General features: G+C 40.5%; 1 pseudogene; it reads left to right on the top strand.

Moving 5' to 3' along the window:
- The first annotated feature begins 495 nt into the window (after positions 1-495).
- On the top strand, positions 496-990 carry LOC112979289 (vesicle-associated membrane protein-associated protein B/C-like; annotated as a pseudogene).
- Positions 991-18468: the final 17478 nt, after the last annotated feature.

The following is an 18468-nucleotide window of genomic DNA, read 5'->3' as shown; positions in this document are numbered from 1 at the left end:
TTGAGACCCTGAAAGAGCATAGCAAGAAGAAAACACAGGGACCGGAGGCACCCGCAGCCCCCACAGCACCTCCGTCAAGCGACACGGTGGTGGGGGCGGTGGGTGGATGGGACTTCCCAGGAAACGACCCAGACAATCCATTTGACCCAGGGCCGATCAATCCGGAACAGGAGCCGGACCTCTATCCACTTCTTAATGCGCCTTGCTCTGTCCATCTTACGGCCCCTTCAGAACCATTCCCCCCTCAAGAGATGGGGCCGCCCGCGAGTGCCGATTGCCCACAACCCCCCCACTGACCTGGCCTTCTGGGAAGGATCCATCGCCCCAGGGCCGCTTAGCGGGGCGTGACTACACCGGCCGGGGACGCACCCCGCCTGCATTCTTCCCTCCCTCCTTTCCTCCCTGCCTTCCTTCCCCTCCCGCCCGGCCCTTCCTCTCTCCACCTGGTGCCGCCTCCACCTGATGCCACCACTGCCAAGCAGCAGGAGGAGGAACATGGCGAAAGCAGAGCAGGTCTCAGCCTGGAACCGCAGCACGAGCTCAAATTCAAAGAGCCTTTCACAGATGTTGTCACCGCAAACCTGAAGCTCAGCAATCCTACAGATAGAAAGGTGTGCTTGAAAGTTAAGACCACAGCACCACATAGATACTGTGTAAGACCTAACAGTGCAATTATCAATGCAGGAACATCAATTAATGTTTCTGTGATGCTACAGCCTTTTGACTATGATCCTAATGAGAAAAGTAAACACAAGTTTATGGTTAAAAAAAAAAAGAAAAAAAGAAAAAAAAAAGAGAAACAGTCTATGCTTGCTCCAGCTGATACTTCAGATATGGAAGCAGTATGGAAAGAGGCAAAACCAGAAGAACTCATGCATTTGAAACTTAGGCGTGTGTTTGAGCTACCAACGGAAAATGATACACCTTATGACATAGAAATGAGATTGTATCTACAACTGCAACAAAGACAGATTCTTCTCTAATGTCTAAATCAGTAAGTCCCTCTTCGGAGGCACCCGGCTCGAGCTGTGATTACTGCACGTGTATCATTAGGATTTGGTTATTTAATTTGCTTTGATTTGGCTCTGAACTTTTCTGCGGGAACCTAGGGTCAGGCCCTGTTATGGTGGCCGACAAGCCTAATTTCCATAACAGTTTGGCGACCCAGGTGGGACCCTAGGCAACCACTGTCGGAGCCTCTCATCTCCAAACGATCATCTGGCACCATCGGGTGAGTTCCCCTGGGATCTTTGGCAACGAGAGGCACCGAACAGGTAAGTCTTAAATTCCCACCTAAATTCTAAATTCTGATCTGGTAACAGTGCACTGTAAGGGGTATGCGGGCTGGCCACCATAAGGCGTACCAGGGGATGGGTGTGAGTCCCATTCCCCAGGGTTTGAGTGGGTTTTAAGTCCCAGCTCAGTCCAGCCGGAAAGGGGAGTGCGCAGCCTGATCAGCATAAATCGCACTGCAAGACTGTAAGACAGAAGTCTAGAGTCACTGTGACTGGCGTGAGTGTGAACAGTACTGTGTGTGCGAGTGTGTATAGCCTGGGAACCGACCGGGGCACCTGTCAGCTGATGAAGCCGCCTGCTGCGAAGGGACAGCAGTCCTAGCAGTTAAAGACTTGGGTGGTGTGAGTGCAGTTCCCAGAGAGTGAGAGAGTGAGAGAAAGAGAGTGTGTGATGATTAAAAAAAAAAAGTTGATCCAACTATGTCAGGAGGATTGCCCATTCCTGACAAAGAAGGAAAACCCAGCGGAACCCAGCAAGGGACTTTTGATCAGCAGGCTAAATTGTCCCATGATTTTTTTTTTTTTTTCACTAAAATGCAAAAGCGCCACAAAAAACTTATCATATCACAAGGGACCAGGCCCAAAACATTATTCGAAGTTGCCCTGATTGCCAAAATGTATCCCTGTTACCACCATACTTAGGGACCAACCCTCAAGACCTGCAACCCTGCAGTATTTGGCAGACAGATGTTACCCATTATCCCTTATTCAGAAAATTGGAATATGTCCATGTCTCTGTAGATACCCTTTCCCACTACGTTTTCGCTATTGCCCATGTTGGGGAAAAAAGCCGTGATGTATGTCGTCATTGGCTTGCCTGTTTTGCCACAATGGGGGTTCCCACTCAATTAAAACTGACAATGGTCCCACGTACACTGCACAACGAACGCGGGCATTTCTCCAAACCTGGGGGGTCACTCATGTGACCGGAATTCCCTATTCCCCAACTGGCCAGGCAATAGTGGAACGTACCCATCGTACGCTAAAAAACATGCTTGAAAAACAAAAAAGGGGGAATAGCCCCGGTGCCTCCCCACAAGGGCGGCTGTGGAAAGCCTTATATGTTCTCAACCTCTTAAACCGTTATACGGACCAAAATGCAGTTCATAAGCATTTCTCATGCCCTACATGGTGAGAACAGCCTTGGGTTCACTACAAGAACCTGGAAACGGGTCAATGGAGTGAACCAGTAGACTTAATAATGTGGGGGAAAGGTTACGCTTGTGTCTCCACAGGTAACGGGCCTCGTTGGATGCCTGTACCGCTGATTCAACCTGTTGACGCATCCCTCGAAACACCAAACGAGGACTGAGAGCCAGTTAAGATGAGCCCATTTCGGGATATCTTCTGGCAATATCTGCCTGCATCATGCAGGGTCAATATCTATTCATAAAAGCTTACCGCAACTATGCAACCTTACTAATAAGTTGTAGATAGAATCAGGGTGGAACCCTTTTAAAGGGTAGGACTGAACGTTAGGTTTGGGGTCATGGGTTAAGAAGGTACTGGCATGTGGACTGGTAATCTTGCTAAGATTTCTAGCCCTTGCTATCTATCTATCTCCCCTGCTTAATAAGCCTTATGCAGAGAATGACTCGAAGGGCTTTGCATCAAGTACTTGTTGTACAAATACACACTGCACTGGCAATATTTAGTTTAGAAAATAAAAAAGGGGGAGATGTAGGGGCAGACAGCGAGGGACTGGACAAGATAGAGTTAAGGAGCCGAAAGCCTTGGGAGGAATAAATAGCAGTATGTAGATAAGGTAGTAGCCGCACAGAATGAGAAGGAGTGATGATGCGAACATGACCTTCAGGAAAGTACCGATCAGGGCTAGAGCTTATATAAAGGGCTTGCTTGCTTGAATAAAGTTGATTCTGATCCAGCACACTGGAGTCCGTGAATCAGACCGCCACTGTAGCTAGGGACAAATACTGTTGAAATCATAGATGGACTTCTCCAGATCAAATGGGCATTAGGCCAGGTACTCTTTGAGATGTAAACAGGAAAGACAGAAGATCCTGACTGATGTCTTACCCAGTTTTGTCTCATTTTGCTTCCTCTAAATCATCACCATTTTTACACTCAGTTTTTCCCAGTCATGAAAGGATTTGAAAACAAGAAGATTCCTGAAGGTTTATTGGTATGATGAAAAGTGCAGAAGCAGGTTAAGTTTTTATTCTCTTGGCCAGTGATGCAGTATTGGAGAATGAAAAAAATGTCAATTTAGGACATAAAGTTCCTAATACCAATTCTTCTGTAAGGCTGGATAAAGCAATATAATGAAATTACTGCTAATAGAGTGAATTATGGTTTAGTTTAGTGTTCACAGACAATGTCCGTTCATCTTTTTTTTTCTGGCAAGCAAGACTTTTTAGTTTCAGATTTAATAATCTTTAATGGCCTCTTGTTTGAGGTCTCTGCTAAACTAACAGCATAGAGGAACCACCATTGATCTTAACTTGACCTATGGTCTATAGATGACCAAGCAAAGACTTGTTAAACTATTTTGCACTATAGAGTAGTTACAAAACCCCTCTTTCCCATCAGAATGAATTTTGTTAGCCTTAAGAGTCTTCTAGGAAAAGCTCAGTATCATGCTCACCAGATAATAAATTATCTGCAACCTTTCCCAGTCTACAATCAATATGTTATTCACTATTTGTTTCCCAATTTTAATCAAATCTAAAGACAGAAAACTCAGAAAAGCCAACCTAGGACAAAACTGATGATAACAGTGACATTTATTGACATTTCTGAGGCAGAAGGAGATTTAAATGAAGTTAAAATACCTTTCAGCAAATGACAAGGGGTGTAATGAAAACCCAGTGAACACAATAAAATATGCACTACCAGCTGCATGCAGATCAAAGAGAATTTACATAAAAGTAGGATAACTTTGCTTCTATGTCAGTTTATCATCTGTTAGACAACTACCTGATTATTGCAAGAGGCAGCAAAACCATCTCCTGCCCTGGCCATAAAGCCTTACTTCTGATTTTACAAAAGAGAAGGAAACATTAGAAATGGATTAGAGGCAACTAAATCCCAAAGGTTTTGGGTACTGTTTTTGTCATTTATGACATACATACATTTAACTGGATTTTGATTTGCTAACGCACCAGTTTCTTTATTTTCATCTCTGTTATGATGGATGGATGTCTTAACATCCCAGCATGTCTGGCCCTTCCATTCCTGCCACATTTTGTTCTTTCTATGAGGTATTCTGTATGTACAGCCGTTACCAAGTCCAGTTTTAACTAGAGGTGTCTTGTTTTTCCCACCATTACCAGCACCAACAATTTATAACATTATTCTGTTCAGTATAAACCCAGAAAATGTCTCAAAGGTTCCTTCTTAGTTAACTGTCATTTTGATGATTATATGGGCCCTAACCTGGAGAGACAGAGAGAGTGGGCTGTATAAAAAAAAGTTTGAGGTAGATTCCTTGTAGCAGATCACTGTAGGTATCATAGTACCTTTAACCTCATTCTTTGTGAGGCTGGGTAAACAAAAGCTTTACTAAAATCTACTTGAGCTGCCATGCTCAGCACTTCCAAAATCCAGGATCTTATTTTTCTCCGCAAGCCACAGTTCTTTTGCTGGTCTTACAAATGTCTGTTACCTAAAGGACTTCTTGGGTTTCTATTTCATTTTGTTCATTAAATCGATTTCATGCTATTGTTTGTTAAAAAAATCTGTGAGTGAAGACACAAAAGCAGGCAGGATAAGGAGAAGGGACAACAGTGAACAGTTGTTACAAGCATAGCTGAAAGCGGGCAAGGTAGCAGCAGACTCACGGAGTGTGTTGGGATTTAACTGGATTTGGATTTGCTGGATGAAAGAGGGAAACAAAATGCAGTATTGACTGTGCCTATCAGTTTATCTATCTATTAAGGTATATATGCACATGCGTAAACACACCCACACACACGTGCACATTGTGAGTTAATGGTAGCCTTGAACCTGCCCCCAAATACCGCCAAACCTGCCTTTCACACTACAAAGGCAGCCTCAAGGTCTTGCAGATCATGTGAAGCACTTGGCCTGTTTAGTACTGCCATACCCACCTCCAGAGAGGCTATCTCTGTAGTGGCTGTGTGGACAGAAGGTCTGCAGGACAGCAAGTCTGCTGCATTTGTAGTTGTTAGAGCTGCCATTTTCAGAGATCAGGGTTGTGCATGAACAAGATATACCAGAAATTTGCAGAACTAAGGTGTTGGTGTATAGGTATTTTTTAGAGCAGGAACTGTTGTTTGTTCTTCCAACTGAAGGTCCTAATGTTAGAATAAAAATAATAACTTAGCAGTATGGAGGGGTGGAGGGAATACTTGGTTGTGGTTTGTACGAAGGCCTGTCCTACAGCAATGGGAGGTGTTTAAGAGAATGTTGTGTGGAAGCAACAGGATAGCTTGAAACTCAAAGTATCATTTAAATGGAACTAGTTTGCAAGGATATTTGTATACCTGCAGATTGTACCTCATATGACTAACAAACATTGCAATGCTATTGGAGTGCTGCACAGTAATAACAATTCTGTTAATCTCTCCAAACAATCCCTCCAAACTGCCTTTTAATGGCTCCGAAATAGAACTCAAGTCCAATGAGAAATTTTTAAAAATTTGGAAGGGACTTCAATTTTCATGATCAATTCAATTTTCATGGTTGATCAAAGAGATTCAGATTATTATTTAGAACTGAAGCACTTCAGTTGCAGACCTAGATTTCACACTGCCACGTGCTGTACAACCACTAAAACAAAAGCTGTTCCTTATTTGGTCCTTAGATTCATGATCATGCACAAATAGAGGCTACACTACATGATTATATTGGTACCTGATGCAAAAAAGCATCTGGTGGACTTCTTGGGCATTGGATCAGGCCCCTCCGTAAATATATACAGCCACTGTAAGTTACTTACCAGACATGGACCATATGACGACATGGACCTGAGGTAGGGTAGTGCAAAGATCCTTTACTGAAAAACACAATGGCCGGTTAGATAGCAATCAAGCCCAGCCACTCCTCCAAGTATCTCCTAGGCATTGTGGCATCTTGTGATAGGTAGGAAGACATCTCCTGATCCCTGGCAGGCAGGCAGGCAGGCCAGCAGGACAGGCCCACCATAGCTGCTGACACGTAGGCAGGAAGGCACACCGTGACTGCTGGTACGCAGGGAAGAAGGCACATCATGGCTGCTGGTACGTAGGGAGGAAGGCACATCATGATCATTGGCAACACACGTGCACGCATTCTGGCCACAGATCATAGTTACCACATCATCACTTTCTGTCTTAGAGATTCTCTGCTGTCTTACACAGTGCCATCTTGTTTTGGTCCCCAACACTTACCAATATTTGTACTGTCAATAACTATGATATGGAGTCTTATTCTGTTAGAATTCATTTTGTATGAATGCATAAGACAGCATATGTGTAATTACTCCTATGCAATATCACAAAGCAGCAAAAAATAATGAAGCAAAATTCTTATTTTACCTTTTTTACTAGGCTGGCATAAAATATGTGATATAGTCATTTAAAACATGTGTTTTTAATGTTCTTCCAGACAGAGAAATGAAATAAATTGGTGTGATATAAATGATGCCTTCTGAACAGGTACTTCCATTTGGTTAATTCCTCTTTTCATTCTTTCCTATTGTATAACTGATGTCTTGCTTTTAAGGCCGTTACTTTGTATGAATTGTGTAAATACCATTAGTGTTCTGGGCATCTGCTGAAATATTTTTACACTTAGGCAGCTGAATATGTTAGCTTGTCTTTTATTATAGGCTGGGTTTTTGCATTTGTCTTTGCTACTGCATGTTCTCTTTCAGTTCTGATATGGTAGAAACCATAATCAAATAAAATTTAGATTGATTTTATATTTATACTTATCATCCTACATTATACAATTTGTCAAGAAAGCAGCTGTAGTAATGCTGCTGTTGTACCTACTAAAGTCATAATACTATAGTTCTATTGCGCTGTTTTATAAGACCATAATCTACTTCCTTACGAGGCAACTAGATTAGTGCCTCATAAAAATGGCAAAAGCACCACTATTACTGTTCTACAAGTTTTTATGTGTTGCAAAATTTTATCATTATTATTGTTGTTGTTTTACCTTTAGTGTGGCCTAGTGAAGTTGTGGTTAGAAGTAAGAATTCTTTCTCTTTTAGAAAAAATAGAGTTTTGTCTGTGGGTTTTGGGGAGGATACATTCCCAGACTGCCTATGTATCCATGTTGCTCTTGGTGGGGATATGCAATATGTATCTCTGAGGCTAAATAAATTTGCAAGTGTGACTTTTTTAAAAGAAGTAAAATAGTTGACATCAAAACTGTTTAAAGCAATAGAAGGGAGATATGTTCATCTATATTTAGTTATTTAGAAGTCTGTAACAATATTTGATTATTAAGCTTCTGTAGCTCTTAGGAAGCCCCTTAATTACCCATACTTGATAGTTTTGACACATGACTTTATTGATATGAACCAACACTTTCAAAATTAGAACCATTTTTGAGTATTTCTATTTCTGGATGACAGTCTTGTCAAGTAGAGGTGAACATACTGAACTTGTGACACAAATGGGGCAATTCTGCTTCTAACTGGGGGCAAGCCAATAGACTTCTATCTGTTTAGTCTGTGTGAAAATTCCCTAAGGAAACTGAGGAAGTCTTATCTGTTTTACACATGTATTTATCACTAATGGAAAGCTATGTGAACTGTTTATCTTCCTCTAAATATGCCCTCATTTCTAGAAAAGCTAGAAGAGCTGAAATCAAAGCATCTTGGGGGCAAGTGGAGAAGTCCCACCTGCTTTGTTCTATGGGAGTTCCCTGGTACTCTGCCTATGCAGGGACAGAGCTTGGGGCCATGGGGGCTGACCTCTAGAAAGCCTTTTGAATGCCACGACCTGTGATGGGTCAGTGAAAACCAGTATGCTGCCACGCTGAATCAAATCCAAAGAATTAATTTCTTTCTTTGTAGCTAAGATATTTGCTAACAGACTTGAACATTTTAGTTACCTTTTGGTGTTGCAGTTTCCAAATAGCCCATCTTTTAAGTTCATTTTTCTTCTATTACATCTGATGTTTTGTACAGAGTAATGAATTTTAAATGCAGGCACATATAAGCATACTCCTTTTGACATCACTTTCAATAGTATTTGCATAGGTTGACTCTTGAGTGACCATTTAGCAAAAGACATTGTTTGAGGAAGATCACTTGTTTTTCCTTAACCTCTCAGACAGAAGACTGTTTTGGCTTCAGTCTCAATAGCTTAGGGATCCTCCTGATCTAAATTTATTGGAAGCCAGGGGAATTGCATGCTGCACTGCACCCTTGGATGTCTTACAGGTTTGCCAGCTACAATATAAGAGCAATGTCCTGAGTAGATTTCTCCTAGACAGGAGAAATCTCAAAATCCTATTTTTATCACCAGTTCCAAAGTCCCTTCATTCCACCATCATGAAAAATATTCTATGATCTTATAACTTCAAAATCTCGTCACGCCCCTCTTCACCCATCTGTGTAACCAACAACCTGTTCTTGCAAACACTGACATGCACATTGTGAACAATGTTGCCTTGATAGGCCCAGAATATACTGTGAATTCATGCTTAATTAAGTTATATTTGTGATGAGACTATGCAATCTAGAGTAGAAGTGGGCACTTCTTTTTCTTAGTGATAGCTTTGATGAAAAATACCTTTTTTCAGTAAAAATATCCTTGAATTCAGGACAAATTCAGAAAAATGGGGACGTTACGCTCTACAATTGAAATTCACCTATTCTTATTGAATTCAACAATATTATAAACTATCAAATAATATGTAAGAAATATATTTTTTTTTCATTTCATAATATTATTTATAAGCCAGGATCTTTTTTTTTTAATTTTGTTCCCCAAAATAATTCAAGTCAAAGTGCTTCTTCAAACTCTCTCCTGGTAAAAACACATAAAGTACCCAAGATCTGAAGTCACCGGTAATAGGAAGTAAGATCAGTGTGGGGTTTTCAGAGATGGTGGATATTGTGAGGGGTGTGATGATGTTTATCTTTAAAAATGGAAGAAGTCAGTGAATTATGGATGCATCAGATAATTGTAATTCTTAGAAAGATTTTGGAACAAAACTCCTGCAACTATTCCAAGCACTTGGAAGTTAATGAAGAGATGAATAGTGCCAAAATGGATTTTTCTGAGAACAAATTGCGTCAGACCAACCTACTGTCATTCTGCGTTATGGCAAACAAGAAGCACTAAATCTTAAATGTCTTGACTTTGGGAAGTCTTCTGACTTTGTCACATGTAACATCCTCAAAAGTAAAGGAAGCATGGTCTGTGGAGATCTATGACAAAGTAAGTGCAAAACCATCCGGAAACCTACACACAGAAGGTAATTATCACTGTTCCCTGTCAAAATAGAAGGATATATGAAGCTGCCCTGAACTCACTAATGACTGCAACCCTCAAGATGTTTGCAAGTACAGGGGGAGGAAGCTGGATTCACTGGAGGACAAGATCAGAATTCAAAATGATCTCGATAAACTTGAAAAGATAAGTTGAACCTGGATAGGGGCAAGTGCATAGTACTTCACATAGGCAAGATGAGTCAACTGCATAAATAAAGAATGAGGAGCAGCTGGCTAGGAAGCTGTTATATAGGAAAGGGTCAGGGGTTATACTGAACCACAAGCTAATATGTATGAGTCATGAGTTAAAAATGTCATACTGCTGTGGCAAATCGAAATACCATTCTAGCAGGCAGCAAGGCACTTTATGTAATCTTTCCATTCTGCCCAACTTTGATCAAGACTCAAAGGCCTCAAGTCTAAAGGGATATGTTGAATTTTGGGCCCTCATTTCAAGAAAGGTCGGGATCAGCTGAAGACAGTTTAGAAGAAAGTAATAAGAATGGTCAAATATCTAGAAACCATCATCTGAGAGCAAAGATCAAATTGGAGTTGCATAGCTGAAAAACAGACCAAGAGAGCACACAATATCATTTTTTTTAAAGAGAAGAAGATTTCTGGAAGGAGGAAAAAAATTGATCTCTTCTCCCAATTTGTAGGGGATAACCCACAGTCTGTAGTGGGCCATAATTGTAACAGAGTCAATTTAACTTATTGGAAGATGCAGGGATAAAAATCTGAGGGTTTTGGAAAGTGCAAGAGCTCAGGAGGCTCTTGGCTAACTGTGTAAATGAGAATCAGAAATCTTTGGAATATCAGGGAAAAACTGGCATAACCTAGGTAGCTATGTAAGAAGGTGGGATGGTTAATCTTTTCTTTCCCAGGAGTACAAAAGTTCCAGATGCTCACATTTCTACTGATATGTAGAAAATGCATAGTAGCAATTTGAAATGTGACAGGAAGGAAATGCAATAAGCAACAACCTACTAGGTCAAACTGATCTGGAAAACAGGAAGAATAAAGGAGAGAGCATTTATGGAGGAAAAAGAAGAGACTCTACTAAAGAAAGGATTTTGCTTTATTGCATAGACCAAACAGCTTTCAGATAAATTTTCTTTACACTTATTCAAAAGAGGAGGCTTCAGTATGCTTCTTTGAAGTTTTAGGAGATTGAAGATGCTTAGCATCTGGCCAGACCAGTCTCTGGCAGCCCTTATTCTACCCAAAAGAGCAGTCAATGTACAATAGCACATGCTAGTAAATGCTCCAGGAACCATCTATACCTACTCTGGCTGCCAGTGCATGATGAAGTGCACATCATCATTGCTTTGCAACTGTCCCTGTACAAGTGAGATCAAACTAGTGAGGAGTATGTTGGCACTTTCTACAGCCATACCTTTGTTTCACTTTGTGAATGTGCCCTGTGATACAGAAGTCTTTTAGAGAGTTTATGGGCTTTGCAGGATGAGGCCAGTTCCAGTGTGCAGAAATTAAGGACCAGCCAAACGTCATCTTTAATTTAGATCCCACTAGAAAACCATCATCTACCTCTTGGCTTATATTAAAGGAAACAGGTAAGTCAGGAGATGAAGTCAAAACCTCAGGTTGCACTATCAAAGCAAAATAGTAAGTTCCTATCCTTCAGGCAGGCATACGAAAAAAAATTAACTGGATGTGACTGATGCAACAATACATTCCTCACTCTTAAGCTAAACAGATAAATGGAGAGCTGAAAAGGAAGGGCAGGCAGGGGAGGATGAAGAGGGTGCAGGAAATATAACTTACCTGTCCGTCGTGGGCTTTGTCTGTGGCAGCAGGAAAGCGGTGTTCCCCTTCAAGAGGCAAACCTGCTTCTCAGGTCCCTTCACTGTTACCTATGTTTTGTGAGGGGAGGGAACCTCTTGATAATTATGGTGCAAGCATCAGCTTGGCACTCTACTGCTGCTCTGTGTCCCATGATGCTGTCCCAGTGGCTCAGAGGAAAAGAAAAAAACATTGTCAGGCCACATGGGGATGGGTAGGAACATGAAAATAAAGCCTGTGGGGCCATTAGGTTATATTTTGTACAGCAAGCTGGATTGCCCAAGTCTGGCCCAGCCAGAATCCTGAACCCTTAGCAAATTTTATTTCATCCCTATAATGGTGTAGGTTTTGGGACGAGCTGTTCTTTTGTTACTTAGGTATTTTAAAATGTTTTTCTTTAAAGCACCTGGAGACTGCACATATCCATAAAAATGACATTCCCAGTGAGATCAAGAAAGCTCTAATCTCCTAAAATAGTGTCTGAATTCTAAGCAAGAAAGAAACAGAAAAGGGGAGGGGGGAAGAAAAGAATACCTCACTTCCTTTAGTTGAAGAGTCCATCTGTCATTCTATCATTAATCTTCTTATACCGGGGAAAGATTACGAGAAAAGTGGTAGCTCTTCAGTTACTTCATTATCTCTTTAGCCATGTGTCTTCTGAGAAACTTCAGTGTTTTTCTGACCCAAACATAGCAGCAAGATAACCTCGCTGCTTATTAACGTTGACAAAGGTACCTTGTCTCAACTGACTCCATAGATCTTTCTTCCTTTGGCATTGTACATCACAGAGTCCTTGTATGAACATCTCAAGGATATACAGTAGCTGGCTTTGCAGCTATGTCCTTTAAGGCTTTTCAATCTTTCATATCACTCCCCCTTCCTTTAGAAATGATGTGTTATCCAATTCTGCACATTAAGAATTTACCATTCCTTGGGCTGCCATGCTGGCATCCATTCCCTGTGGCACTTAAAAAGACAGCAGTATTTCATAGCTTTATTTATGGTAAAAGTAACCTAGTTTTACATCCACTTTTAAATGGGATTGCTCTTAGAACTTTGGGGTGAGCTTTAAAAATTATTTCAACTCACCCAGGACCCTGAATGTCCACTTTCATGTCACAGATGTCTGTTTGGATCCAGTGATGTCATAACAGATTGGGGAAGGCTCAGGCAAGTGGCTTTTCAACTTAAATAATTCTGGAGAATTCTTTCTTCATAAAAGCTTAAGCACCATTAAGTCATCATAGTGCAGGAGCAGGGCAAGGTAGCTCTGTGTGCTTAAAATAGACATTCAGAAAAGAAAATACATGGGAAAGAATGGAGGAGAGAAGGTTTGGAAACTGTTAATACCCCAAATTAGTTATCTAATCTTTTTATCACAAATCCTAATAAGGTATATACCAAGGAGGTGCAGTAAAATAATGGAACACAAAAAAACGAAATAACCTAACCTTAGCTTCTTTTTTTTTCCTCCTTTCTGTATCCTGTCATTTGATTATGCTGCTTTTATGCTGCAGTGTCAGTTCTCTTCACTGCCATACTAGTAATTTTGTTTCCTTTTTGGGTATTGTATTTTTTGCTGCGTATTGTAGGCTGCATTCTGCCATCCCTGTTGCTGCTGTGTGGCTCACTTTCTGCCCTCCCAGTTGCACTAGGAATATAAAGGGAGTAAGAGACTAATCAGAGAGAGTACAAAAGGAGACAGAATGTGTCCCTGAATGCTTAAACTCATCAAGAGAAGGCCTGCTGCCTTTTCTGTTTTGAATGCACAGTTGGTGCCCAATATCAAATACTCTTCTTTCGATGGTGAGGTGTAAGGCTGCCTGTATTGAAAGCATTATGGTCCAAGCACTAATTCTTATTCCCTATTCTATCCCACAAAACATTGTCAGTTTATCTCTTTAGGTTTGCATGCACCTGATAGCAAATTGGAAGTAGTTTAACCCTGCTGCCTTTATGACACCTGAATAAAACCCAGCTCCCAGTATGGGTTTAAGGGGTTGTGCAGATAGCTCCACGAGGCAGAAACAAGCAGGGATATCCAGGTCAGCAGCATCACAGAGAGAGCAGTCAAGTGCCACAAAAGAGTGAGATGTAGTGGCAAGCTAAGGTGAAGAACTCTTCCAGGGCTACCAGAAGATGAAGGCCAAAGCAGCATCTACTAACTTCTTGCTGATCTCCTTCACGTCTTTCTTCATAAAGATATTCAGGAAGGAACATGTGTGTTTGTGTGTATATGCAATTAAGTATGTTTTTTCCTAAGTATCTATATGAAGAAAGAGATGAACATACGTGTTTGTGTGTATAGCAAGTTATGTACAACTATACATGCACTGACACGTGCAAAGGGAGGAGCATGCTTCCCCTTGGAGATAGCTGTAAAAGTATCAGATGAGCCAAAAAAAGACAACTTCACCAGAGGCCAGGGAGAAGAGGTACATGAGATGCATTGCAGACTCTGTTAGGAGTTTGTAGTGCTCTGAAATGCAGCAGGATCACACCAAGAGAAGCCAGAATAAGACCCGTAAAAGAGGAAGCTCAGGTAGAGATAATTCACGTGATTATTTTTCCCTCTCTTTACCATTTTTTTTAACCTTTTCACATTTTATGAAAGTATTCTTTTCATGGCCAAAAGACAAAAAAACAGATATTGAAAATAACTTGTTCACTTTAAAAAACAAGCAATAAAACAAGAGAATATTAGGGCCATTAGTTATCCACCACGTCTTAGCATCAGTGATAGAATTTCAGCTGTCATAAAACAGCAACATCAGAAAATGCAGATCATTACCCAGCTCAGTAGATTTTTCTTCACTGTATGCAAGTAAAATAAAACAGACTGCATGAAGATATGCTTTATAAACAATGCAGTGATGGTTCACTCAGAGGTCCCAGTTTTTAAGAATAAATTCTCATAAACCTTTAATACTTAGGAATTGTAAAAAAAATGTTTAATTAAGTTACAAAAGTCATTAATTCCATTTCTAAATCCAGTTTTGCCAGTTAAAAATGTCACACTTACATTGTGCTTTCACAGGAGTAAAGGAGCAATTACAACAGCTATGTAATTGGTTCATGCCTTCCGCTTTCTTTTGTCTTCCAATGTTATGTGCCAGGGACAGCTCATCTTTCCTTGTGGGATAGTTCTGTTGATCTGTACAGAGATGTCCTTTTTATCCTTCATGATAAACAATAGCATTTTCCAGGAATAGCTCAAAAACCTTTTCCTGAGGTTTCTAGGAATGAAGGTTTTCTTTCTTCGATCCTGATCTAGTATCTTCCTGTGTCATTCTCTGAGTTCCTGTGGGCCTTCGCAAACCGCTGAGCAGCAGTGAGGCCAGCATGGCCCCAAGCTGCTTATGGCTTCTGCCTTACTTGAGCCCTTTCCAGCCTCCTGAGCGATACTTTGGCCATAATCAACACAGCCTGGAGCAATTTAGTGGCATTTACTCTTCTGTTCCCACACTGATAACCTGAAACCCCTTGGGAAGTTTTCTTTTTCTCTGAAGATGTGGGCTTTCTGTGGGCTCCTGATGATGAAACAAAGCTCGGGAGGGTGTGTTTCTTGAAACACAATCACTATTTCTCAATGAAAGAATTTAGGAAGTTTTAGACTGACTTTTTTTTTTCTTTCCACAAGTATTTATTAATTTGTCTTTTTTTCTAGTAGGTTTGGCTGGCGGGAAAGTAATCTTCACATTTGCTGGAAGACTGACCAAGAGTCAGAAGCTGTGCAACCTACAGGCTGCTTATGAAAAAAGATGTCTTGAAGGCCTGAGGGACAAGGTATCAAAGCACTACAATTCTTAGGCATCAGATTATAATACTGAGGATTATGAAGCAGAATGAGCAAAAGCTATTATCCCACCACTTTTTTGGAGACTCTGTACTCCCCCTACTACAGCATACACACATGACCAGCATCTTTCTCTATTTCAAATATGTTCCAGTGATAATCAGGAAGATCTGTCACCTTCCCTATGCAAATCAGGCTATACAAGCACTGTGTCCTCCCCGTAACAGTGTAATGGTGGTTATGAGAGAATAACTGCAGAATGTACTGCTCTTTTCCTGTTTGTGAGGCATTTATACCAATTCCTTTTTCGAAGCTAGCATTCACTATACAATAATTACACATTAAAGTGTGTGAATTTTTTAGAAGATTTATTAGAAGACAGTAGATGCCCAAGCAACACTCTTCACTCAAACAGTTCACAGCAGTAGTTTATATGGTGTTTAATTGCAATATTCTAGCCAACACACAGTACAAAAAGCAGGCAATTCAGAGCTCGGACATACTGAGATGATCTTGTAGGGTCTCTCAGATCTGAGCAGGATCTTGGTAGGCTATCATGCCTGCCCTCTGGATGCTGAAAATTAGCAATTCATTTTTCTAATTCTAATGTGCTTCTAACCTCTGCTGGTAATACTCACCTCATACAAAGATGATTTGGTACACTGCATATAGCAATAATAATGGAAACATTAACTTTGCTAATATCAGTCCAACTCATTAGACATTGTCATATCCTTTCAGTATACTAAAAGTACATTAAATTTCATCTGTGCATGCTCAAATGTTAGCTGAATCTTTTTGGAACTGGTCAGATATCTCTTTAATAGGCCTCAAAATGAGGGAAGCAAAAGGTAGAGATATCTTTGATCCTGCACTTCCAAAAATGTGGAAGGTTTGGTTAAGAAGAAAGATCATTGCGTCTTCCAGAAATGGTGTATGTTCCTGATGATGCAAACATTACTCACTGCTTTTGACCAGCCAACACTAATATTCAGTGAAATGTTCCCACTTGAGACAGGTGCCTACCTAACTACAGAAAATTACCAGCTTTCCTGTTTATGCAGTCAAGGAAAGAAATCTCATTAGTATATGGGTCCTCTCTCTGATCACACTGTTGTTCAGGAAGCTATTTCCTTCTGATTTTGCAAGGCCACTAGTATTTTGCTGTATATATTTGAGTGACAACTGTTTTTCTCTGTGTATTTTCTGAAAAGCTGGTTTCCCAGTAACTGGTATCTGCCCGGCACAGGATAGACTTGCAGTCTTCCAGTGATGATCATCACCCTTTTCTACTGCTAAAGTAGCTTGCTTTTTCCTTTTGAGAACTAGGCTAAGATGAATCTACTAGGTAGATTGATGGTATACCCTTTCTGGCCTGCATCATAGGTTGGCAGCCATTACTGATAGTTCCAGACCTGCATCACAGAATGATGCTACCAGCTGCTAGCATCTAATGCAGCTGGGCTGATCTGTCTAGTGTCCATGCTGATGGCAGAAAGATATAAGTGTTGAAGAATGCCAGGAATATTTTTAAAAGGGTGACTACTTTAGAAATATGCCGAATGTTCAGATAATATTACGGACTATAAAAAAAAATAATCCAGTGTGTGACATTCAGCTGGCGTCTCATAATGTACTGTAACTGTATCCCTGTGGGCCCTGGGACACTGAGCCAATCAAAGGGATGAGGAGCACAGGTATATGGGTCATGACACACTAAGTCTTCCTCCAGCTCATTAGCGGGCAGTAAGGACACAAGACTTCTAGTGTGAACACCCAAAGTGCACAGGCACAATTGAAAATGCAATACTGTTGCTGGCCAATACAACTTCTGGCAGAGGGACTTGAATAGACCTTGCCTTAGACAGGAATCTGTTGCTTGTGTTCTTTTAGCTTCAGTTCAGTGTGCTGAAATTTAAGTATGTGCTTCATGCTCATTAGAGTGTTCCTAAATGGGCAAACTGTTTTAGAATATTTTTATAGATGAGCATCTTTTCCAGGAATAAGCTTTGCTCATCTTGGCTGAGATGTAGATCTATGTACACAAAAGGGTGCTAACTTCTGCTTTCGCACCAAGAGCATAAATTAAACTTAGCTTTCTTCTTAGTAAAGAGTATCATAGAAGAAAAGAAGAAGCAAAAGGCAACCAGCAAAAAAAGATGACAAACAAAAGAAGCCTATCCGACCGATGGCAAAGCCTTTTAAATCAACTTTTCAGTGAAGACAAGTTATTAAATGTGCATAAGAGCAAAAGAACACCAGCCCACCCTGCAATCATGACTTGCACTGAAACCAAAGGTGACATGCTGAGTTTCTTCACTGGCTCACGATCAAAAGACTGAACGGAGCAGTTCACAGGAGCATGCTGTAATGAAGATGTCATAAGGCATTGATGGTTTGGTGCTGAAGAGACTGGAAACAAATATATTTCTACCTTAACTGTCCAGTGAATATGGACTTGGTTAAATTTTCTAAAAAGTAGAAAGGACATAAATGATGTTTCAGGCATTTATTTTGTTTTCTGTCTTTTAATCTTTTTTTTTGAAAGGAAAATGTGTACCAATTATACCCTTTTAAGATAGCAAAATTCTTTAAAATAAATCTTGTCAACAGTGATCAAAGACAGGATCAGGAATGTAGGAAAAGCTATGTCATATACAATTGTAATGTGTGTTTCTTCATCATATTGCTAAAGGTGGCCAGGAGCCAGTAGTTTAGAGAAAGCACAAGAAGCCTTATTGTAGTAGGTGTTGGGACAACATGCTTGAAAAAAAGAGAAGGAAAAATTTAGACAGAAGGGAGATGCAGCATCTCCTCTTGGCAGTAGATTATTCTTCACAATCTGTTATTCAATCAGTTGCTGAGACTGATCAGATCCTATAGCAGATATTGGCAAGGATGAAAGAAATGCCATGGAAGGGGAAGGAAGGTGCTGACAGCAGTGACAGCATAAAGATGACTCATCTATAAACAAGAGATGTGTAGCAGTGAAACTGGTTGGCTGTATTGCTCTATTAAAAAAAATCAGGACCAGTCTCACTGTAGACCTCCTTTTTCTTTCTTTTCTTTCTTTTCTTTCTTTTCTTTTTTTCTTTCTTTCTTAATTTTTTTTCTCCCTCCTTATTGCTCAGAGTCTTCTGCAGTGGTGCGTTTGCTTT

This window comes from Dromaius novaehollandiae, chromosome 1 (assembly GCF_036370855.1).
Source record: "Dromaius novaehollandiae isolate bDroNov1 chromosome 1, bDroNov1.hap1, whole genome shotgun sequence".
Lineage (NCBI taxonomy): Eukaryota > Metazoa > Chordata > Aves > Casuariiformes > Dromaiidae > Dromaius > Dromaius novaehollandiae.
This window is presented reverse-complemented; position numbering and strand designations above follow the sequence as displayed.